The 8,568-nt window shown below is 35.3% G+C and overlaps 1 long non-coding RNA gene across 1 annotated transcript; it reads right to left on the bottom strand.

Annotated features, from left to right (window-relative positions):
* Positions 1 to 1,280: 1,280 nt before the first annotated feature.
* LOC143744690 (uncharacterized) lies at positions 1,281 to 8,230 on the bottom strand. Its single transcript, XR_013205892.1, has 5 exons — positions 7,962 to 8,230; positions 6,947 to 7,026; positions 5,805 to 5,870; positions 2,391 to 2,543; positions 1,281 to 2,266 (listed from the first exon to the last, which is right to left on the bottom strand). It is a non-coding gene; the product is annotated as an uncharacterized LOC143744690 (long non-coding RNA).
* Between the last annotated feature and the right edge of the window lie 338 nt (positions 8,231 to 8,568).

Raw genomic sequence — 8,568 nt, 5'->3', positions numbered from 1 at the left:
CCTTCAGGCTCTTCCAGACTTTAGAAAATATCAGTGGCTCCACCAGCTGACATGGGCAAAAGACAGAACGATACGGGGGGACAGTTCTTTTGACCCGAGACCTTTGTCTCTCACTGACTTCTGGGAAAACAAAAAGCCCAAGTCTTGATTGGAAGCTCAGGTCTGTCCCTGTTCAATAGCATAGACTAATTGACAAAACCCAAGGTCAATGCTTGAGAAAACAGCCAAGAAAAGAAACACTGACCTCTTCAAACTGCAAAGACACCACATCAGTTTGTTTTCCTCAACAAAATAGCTTTTTACAAAAAGGATGTAAGCACCAGACCAGGGCTACTTCTGTGTTGCAACCTACCAGTTACATTTCCTGTACTCTATGCATGGGATCTCCATTGGGACGCTTTATTTTTGCTGAATAAGTCACAGCACTGCTGTAAAAAACAATGCCACACACATCTGTTTGTCTCATTAGAGATAATAGAGCGGCAAGGTAATATCAGGGCACTGAACTCAAGTTTTTCACTGCTGCTCGAGCATCAGCACTTCTAAATGATGAAGACCCAGTTCTCTTGCTTACTGTAAAATGCTAATTATTCTCATAAATGTAATAGCAAAGCCTGTAATTACTTGAGCTTGCTGTAATGCATCAAGAAGCCTCTTTCCCCCATAGTGCTATATGCTTGCGTTTATGAAGGAGAACTAAAAAAAAAAAGTATGAATAATCAGTCACGGACAGAGGCTGTCAACATTAGAAAATGATGCATGCTCTAAAACATTTTACATAAAGATGAAATGAAGAAAATCTGATTTCATGTATATTAAAGAAATTGTCCAGGAGCAGAAATGTTCTGATTCGATGAGTTTGATTTAAAGTAGAATGAACTTGATTCAATTTTCATTTAAACTTAAAAGGAAAACACCGCAGACTTATTTTAAGATAGATGGATAGACTTCAATTGTCATTGTACAGTAGAACCATACAACGAAATTTGTTTGAGCAACCTCTAAAACAAGACTCACTTTCATAACACACTCAACTAAGATTTAGCCTATTGTAACAGATTTAGCCTCTTAAATTAATGTAAACATTCATATATCCTGGGATTGCAAGCATTTGCTTTTAGATACTAAATATTGTGCCAAAAACAACGATTCTGGGAGGGGGAAAAAAGTGACTCAGTATGATTTACCTTTCCAGGTCACAAGCTGCCCAATGACTTAATTATTGAAAATAAATAAACTAAGATAAGACAGAACAAAATAATAATTAAATAATAATCTTTCAAACAATGGCATCTGCAGCTAAATCATAAATAAGCCCACAATATGCCTACTCATAATTCATTTGATTCTTTAGAACTCAGAGTAATACAGTATGTCTGCCAACTCAGGGAGACGTGATGGCTCTTTAATAGTGTTAACACAGTAAATTCATTCTCATAAAGGGAGACATGAACACAAAGGGAAAGTGGCACACAGGAGAGAAGGGAAACTCAGTGAAAGCATGTTTCCTACCACAGGAACATAAGGCCGGTCTGCAAGACTATAAAAGTGCCAGAGCCGCATTTAACACACTGATCTGTTAGATGAGAATGATGAAGGTGCAACACCTATATCTGCAGCCTTACTTTTATTTCTCCACATACTTTAACAAGGCTGACCTCATATCAGAAAAACAGGGAAAGGAGCATAAATCTTAAATCTAAATTATTATTGACTAGTAAAGACCTTGAATTGAATGCATTCCAAATGCTACACTCTACGAAAAAAGGTACAAAAACTGTCACTGGGTCAGTACCCCTATGTTTCACCCTTTAGGGATAAATAAGGTACAAAAGTGTAGCTTTTGAAATGGTTCTGTCCCACTAACAACTTTTTTATTCCAAATAATAAACATTCTGTTATCATTAACTCATACTCATATTCTAACACATATGACATTATTTCTTATGTGTGAAACAAAGGAGTTATTAATAGCATAATATCAAAGTTACTCTTTTCAACAGATAGGTATGCAAATAGGGTGAACTATTGCTTTAGGACGCAGCAGTTCCTTTGTCCTTCTTCTAACATGTACTAAGCCCTTGCCTTCACTGTATTATGCATCTGTACCTGTTGAGTGTCAGCGCAAAATCAGACAGCAGATTGGACGGACATGTTGTGTTTTGGTTGTACGCTCATTTCTGTGGTTATTAATCTCAGGCCTTCGACTGCAACCCCCCGGAGCTCTGCGAACGGGTGATTGGGATCCCTGATGCTGATTCCATTTCTAAAAAAATACAGCAAACATTGAACACACACACAAATGGATTTCCAGGCACACTTTCGCCAGCATGACCACATGTCTACTCATCAGGTTAATCATTGTTTTGACTACAGCTGCTTTTTCTTACACAACTGAGGCTATGATTTGATAGTGGCCAAATGGGTTCCAATCATCCACACATGCAGTGGATGATTGGAGCCCTGTGAGATTGACTCCAGAGAGAGCGAATTGCTATCTGACGCCGACACCTCAACGCCAGCGGTCTCCACACCTTCATGCCCTGTCAACACATCAGATGCGAGCATTAGTTCAGAAGAGGATATAATGGTCCCTTCAATTGCTAAATCACTTACAGATGTGTTTTAACTCAATACCGCTTAGCTAATGGACGTGATGCTACCAACTCATCCAAGCTAAATATGAAGCAAGGGCTCAAGTCATTTATCATCATCAAAATCATGGCAAACTGTTCTCTGCAGCCATTCCCTACTAAGTCTGAAGACTTTAATTACTACCATACAAGAAGAAAGGACATGAGCCTTCGAGAAGACATGTTATGATGCAATTTCTGAGCAAATTATGTTAATACAAGTACAGTGAAAGGGCAGAGTCAGCTATTGATAAATGTCCAATCAGTAAATGTAATTGTGCAATCAGGAACAAGTGATTATCCCCAGTGTATAAACAATTAATCCCTGTGAATCAAGACTTTAATATGAAATGGAAAGCTAAATTATTTTACAGGAAGTCCATCCATTTGGTCACATAAACAATTTGAGCATTTTTAGTGCATTTGTAACTCAAATCTAAGCCAGAAATATTAGATCCCGGCAGTGTTGTTTAGGGATATGAGAGGGTGAATTATCCCAGTGATCTTTTTACACTCCACCTGTCTGAACTGGGGTTCATGAAAAATGTGATTAAAATGGAAATGTTTTGCTGCATGCCTACAGATGTATGAGTCTCATTTCCTTCCCTAAAACTAATCTTTATACTGTCAGGGTGCTATGGATCCATATAATGACATCTTACATAAATCTCAATGGACAGTTCCCCACCTCTCATTTCATAAATTATTATCTGTACATGATATAGCAGAAGCACTAACACAGCTGGCTTCTCATTAGAGTCTAAAAAAGAGCTTATAGTGCCTCAATCAAGAGTCTTGAAGGTTCAGTACAAATTAAGCTCAACAGCACCTATTGTAAGATACAATGTCTATCACAAAAGACAACAATGCTTTTCGACTTGCTTAAAGACTTAGGCTAGTTCATATTTAAAAGTGAATGGGACCAATTTACAAACGTTAAAATACTCACTGTTTCAATAGTATAGCCACATGATGTAAATAGTATGAATGATTTCAGTGTCAACAAATCCCTTACTAACCTTTCTGTGAACAGTTACATCCGAATCTACATCTTCATTAAAGTCTAAAAAAAACCTACAATTATTTGAAAAAGCTTTATAGCTCAAATAAGAATTGATGTAAGTGCATTTGTAAAATTATAAATGTAAATCCTAAAAAATGCCCCTTTTCTCTTTGTATTCCAAGTACCTCACCTAACCCAGAGTCGAAATTATTATTATTGATGATACTTTTTCAACACTTAAACCTATTCCCGTAAAACCTCTCTCAAACCTATACCAGTGAAAACAATAAACTAAACAACAAACAAGTCATGCAATCAAGTATAAGGAGTTTAGGACCCCATGAAATACAAATACAAATTTATTTTCTGTGGCCTTTATTTCACGTCTATTAGCTCTGGTGCCATCAGATTGTGCGATCCTAAAAGGTTCCTTCACAACTGAAACGGCAACTTAAATTTAAACATCTGATTAAAAGCCCCAGTTGATCTTTGTGTCAGGGGTGTAGGCAGGATTTTCTATCCGGATTGGTTTCCAAAATTGTGCATTGTGGATGGTTGGGCACAAATGCCGGTCCATGCTAGCCCACCCATTGTTATGTGCCTGCTTTGTACGCACAGTTGTGGGTAACTGCTCAATGCATCTGTGATGTGGTGGCAAAGATCTTTAGGAACTTATGGGTCTCCAAACACATTATGTTCCCATGGTGACAATGGCAAGCAAAAGGTAAGAGAAAAAAAAAAGAAAAAGACTTTCGGTTCACTTCATTTGCTTCAAAGAAATCACATATTAGTCTTCCATCTCCCCTACTGTTGTGGGAATTTTGGCAAGACTTAGTAGTGCTGAATTAAGAGGGCAGGGAATTGGGACTGGGAGCAGATGCCAACTCTAGCTCTGACATTAGAGTCATGTCATGATGCACATACATACACAAACTAGTAAATATTAATGATAATATTTATTTATTTTTATTGTTATATATTTGAAATGGGGGGGGGGGGGGTGTGTATATATCCTGATTACTATGCTGTTTTAAACTGCCGTTCAAAAGTGTAGGTTCAGTCTGTTAAAAATTAGAATGTTATGATTTATTCCTATGATGCCAAAAGGTGAATATTCAGCATCTTTACTCCAGTCTTAAGTGTCACATGATCCTTCAGAAATCATTCTAATTCTGATTTGATGCTCAGGAAACATTTCTTATTATTATCAATGTTGAAAACAGTTGTGCAGCTTAATATTTCTGTCGAAATTGTGATACATCTTTTCGGGATTATTACATGAATAGAAATGTTCAAAAGAACAGGATTTATTTGAAATAAAAATATTTCGTAACATTATAAATTACTTTACTGTCACAGTGTCACTTTTGATCAATCCAATCCATTGTTGCTCAATAAAGGCATTCATTTATTTTATTTTCTTAAATCTTACTGACCAGGCAGTGTATAGTCAATAATATATTATTCTCAAATCATATTTACAAAAAATTACATTAAATATTTCAATTATAAAATAAAACATAATTTATACAAAATAAATAATTTATTTTTTTATCATTTATAAATTATTTAAAATGGAAATAAATATATTTCTTAAAATGATAAAACTATATTTATAATTTCTTTTTAATACGGCTGCATTGTATCTAAAAAAATTGTACAAGATGTACATGCACTGCACTTTCATCTACCAGCACAAAAAGGTTACTAAGGACATATGTACAACTATTACATGTACGTATTCAGGTAGTTGCCCAATGTGTTGGCTACCATCTTAAAAGGTTCAATAAACGGCTCAAATGTGCAGGCAAGTCAGATCAGGGAAAATTCCCCAAGTATGGAGCAAGTTTACATTCCTCTTAACAGGTCAGCCTTTGATTCCAAACAACATAAAGAGCATATCACTTGCTGAGGTAATTCATTTGTGGCTGAATGGTTTATTTGAGTAAGCTTTCTCCACTAGACTCTCCCCCGGAACAACATGTACAGACTTGTGCTGGGAGCAATTCAAACATCAATTTCCATTTCCCTCCTCTGAGCTTTCCTCTTTTCATGCACTGTACATGCTAAATATAGTAAATATTTTAATTGCTTATCCACCTTCAAAAGAATTCACACAGAGGGCAGAGAGACGTAAAGCAGTGATTAAGTGATTTGGTCATACTTACACATTTTGTTCATGATGGCAGGTGATTTACAGTGGTCTGTTGGGCCATAAACATTTTCAGTGAATTCTGAAAAACATTAAAAAAAAAAAAAAATTGTAAGGATGCAAAATTATCAAAAGAATTATAAAAGTAGTCATACAACATGTGCACTATATTTCAAGATTGGTAAGACAAACAGACTGAAATTGAAGTTGTTATTCAATTAAAATTTTGACCTATGTCCAATTCAGGTTGATTCAATGAATCAAACCAGTCTGTATGATTCATATGTGAATCAGTTTGTTTGCGAGTCAGTTTTCAAATTGAGCTCACTGACACAATGATGAAGCCACAGTGATTCCTCAGTTCACCAGAGGGGAAGATTAACAGTGAAAAGCACACATTTAAAATTTTTAATTGGTTAAAATAGAATGAAAAAAGAAAATAACTTTTTTTTAAATAATGTTTGCTTTTTGCAGCAAAGCAAATCTACAGCACCAGCAAAAGTTTAACTTTGTTATTTCGTTTTGGTGTTAACTCCTTATGGATATGCAATAAAATTTTGTTTTTATATCTTGATTTTAGGTTGCCTTAATAATAACTGGCCAGGGACAACAGATGAAAATTAGCCTGTTGAGCTAACTCTGGCTCATTTACAGTTATTTTACTGTTAATTAATAAGCACTGTCCCTGTAAAATAAACCAATAAATGAAAAATGAAATGAAATAAGTTATTCCGCTTCTGCTCAGTGGGCCTACGTGACTTTTAAAAAGTCTGTTCACAATGTACAAAAAAAAGAAATCTGCCACCACACACTGTGTATATTTTAACAATTTCAATGTTTGGTTAAGATTCCTTTGCATTTGTGAATGGCTGAGTGAAACGTGACTACGATTTTAATTAAATCCTCTGTTTATTTTGAAATGCACTGTAAATAAACGCATTGCACATAGACTGTCGGCTTTGCATCAGTATCTGTTCATAGTATAGAAAACTAGGCCAGAAAAATAAACAGAAAAATCATATCAAGACATTAGGAACGAATTATGTAAAATATACAGAGCTGATGTAGCCGTATCTTTTTTCAAGTCAAGTTCCTGAAGGGTTCTGTGAAAAAGAAAAAGTTCATTTGAGGTTTATCCAATGCACTACACTTGCTCACCAATCAATAATCATCTGAAGCTCCAAAGAAGTAACATTATCCTTCATATTGCCGAAAGATATAACTTCGGGGGTCAGAAACTACAAAGCAAGGGAAAGAAGTGACAGTTTAATTTATAGCATCATCAGAAGAATGGCCTTTAAATCAAGCTAACCTAAGATTCATGCGCACGAACGCTCAGGGTGATCCACTGAAACCTTCCAGGTGGTGCACAATATACAGTATTTTACAATATTAAGTAAAGCATTTGGTGCAATTCATCACTTAAGCCTAGATTCATGTTTCTTACGCATGACAGAAAGGGAATTTTTTTTTGTTACATTAATATACTATTCAGTTAATTCTGAATGAAGTTTTAGAAGTCTGGATTTTAAAAGTTTAACCCTTAAATGATCCTTGTTGTCAAACTGACATCGCTTGAATTTTTCATTATTAAAAAACACCTCCCCTTTATCTCAGATTTTGTTACTTTTTATGTTAATGGCCCTCAAGGTCAAAATGACACCAAATTGAAAATAAATGGGAAAGGGGGAAAATAAGTTTATATCTGGTTTTGGGTGTTGGTTTTATTGACCTTTTTTATAATTTATTTCTTATTCTAAAGTAATGATTTTAATAATAATAATAATTCTTATTTGGGTTATTGAAATAAGTTTTTTACTGCAACTTATGTAGCATTTCTGCACAATTACGAGGCATTATTGCAAAAACAGACACTTCAAAAGACCCTTAAACTGTTGCAAAGAATTTAAACACACATTTAATTGAACTTTTCGAGTAAGATAACGTTACACTACTAAAAACAAGAATAAAATCATGTAATACAAATACATGATGGGACTATAAGGCAAGTAGGCAGATAGAAAGTAATTCAATTTCATGATAAAACACTCGAAGAGGATATTAATAAAACACTGGATACGCAGTTAGTACCTCAATAATCCCAGGTTGACACAACGCCATAAATATATCCTTCAGGCTTTTGGAAGGAAACATATGGGAGTGGAAAACCTACCATATGGAAGAAACCTTTTGGCAGCAAAATCAAGGACTAAGAACAATTGGATTTGGCTGGCATCGTATCATCAGGAAAAAAAGTAATACAGTATCAAAGTTGTGCACACCAAGCACATGGTATTATGGAATGGTTGTTTTCCTGGTCGATTGCTTTGATGTGTCACAAACACTGTCGCTCATTCTTTCATCGGGCCATTGAGGAAAAACACGACTGGAAAACAGAATATGATACTTGCACGTCTCCATGTTTCCTTTGTCTTTAAATATGACAGCACTTCACAGATGATTGCTTTTACTGTCTATGATGATTGCAGCTCTAGAAGTTTGGAGGTAGTGACTAAAGATTGAGAGTTTGAAATATCAAGCAGTTCGCTTCTGCCATCTACAGTTCATTCACCAGTATACACCCTCAAGCTTGCCGAATCAGCACTAAACAAGAGAGAAATAGTTTTTCGATATTAAGTTCAACCCCTTAATAAAGTTTACTGTTACTACTGTAAAAATCAAAAGGTATAAAGATGGCTGCTTTGGTAAATTCATGGAAGGGATTGTAAAAATTCTGACCTCAAGAGGACGCTGTATGATAAGAAAAATTTTAAGGGCAA

Source organism: Siphateles boraxobius, unplaced genomic scaffold (assembly GCF_051911475.1).
Source record: "Siphateles boraxobius isolate OS27281-9 unplaced genomic scaffold, OSU_SipBor_1 20, whole genome shotgun sequence".
NCBI lineage: Eukaryota > Metazoa > Chordata > Actinopteri > Cypriniformes > Leuciscidae > Siphateles > Siphateles boraxobius.
Note: the sequence above shows the minus strand (reverse complement) of the source record. Positions and strands in the feature narration are given on the sequence as shown.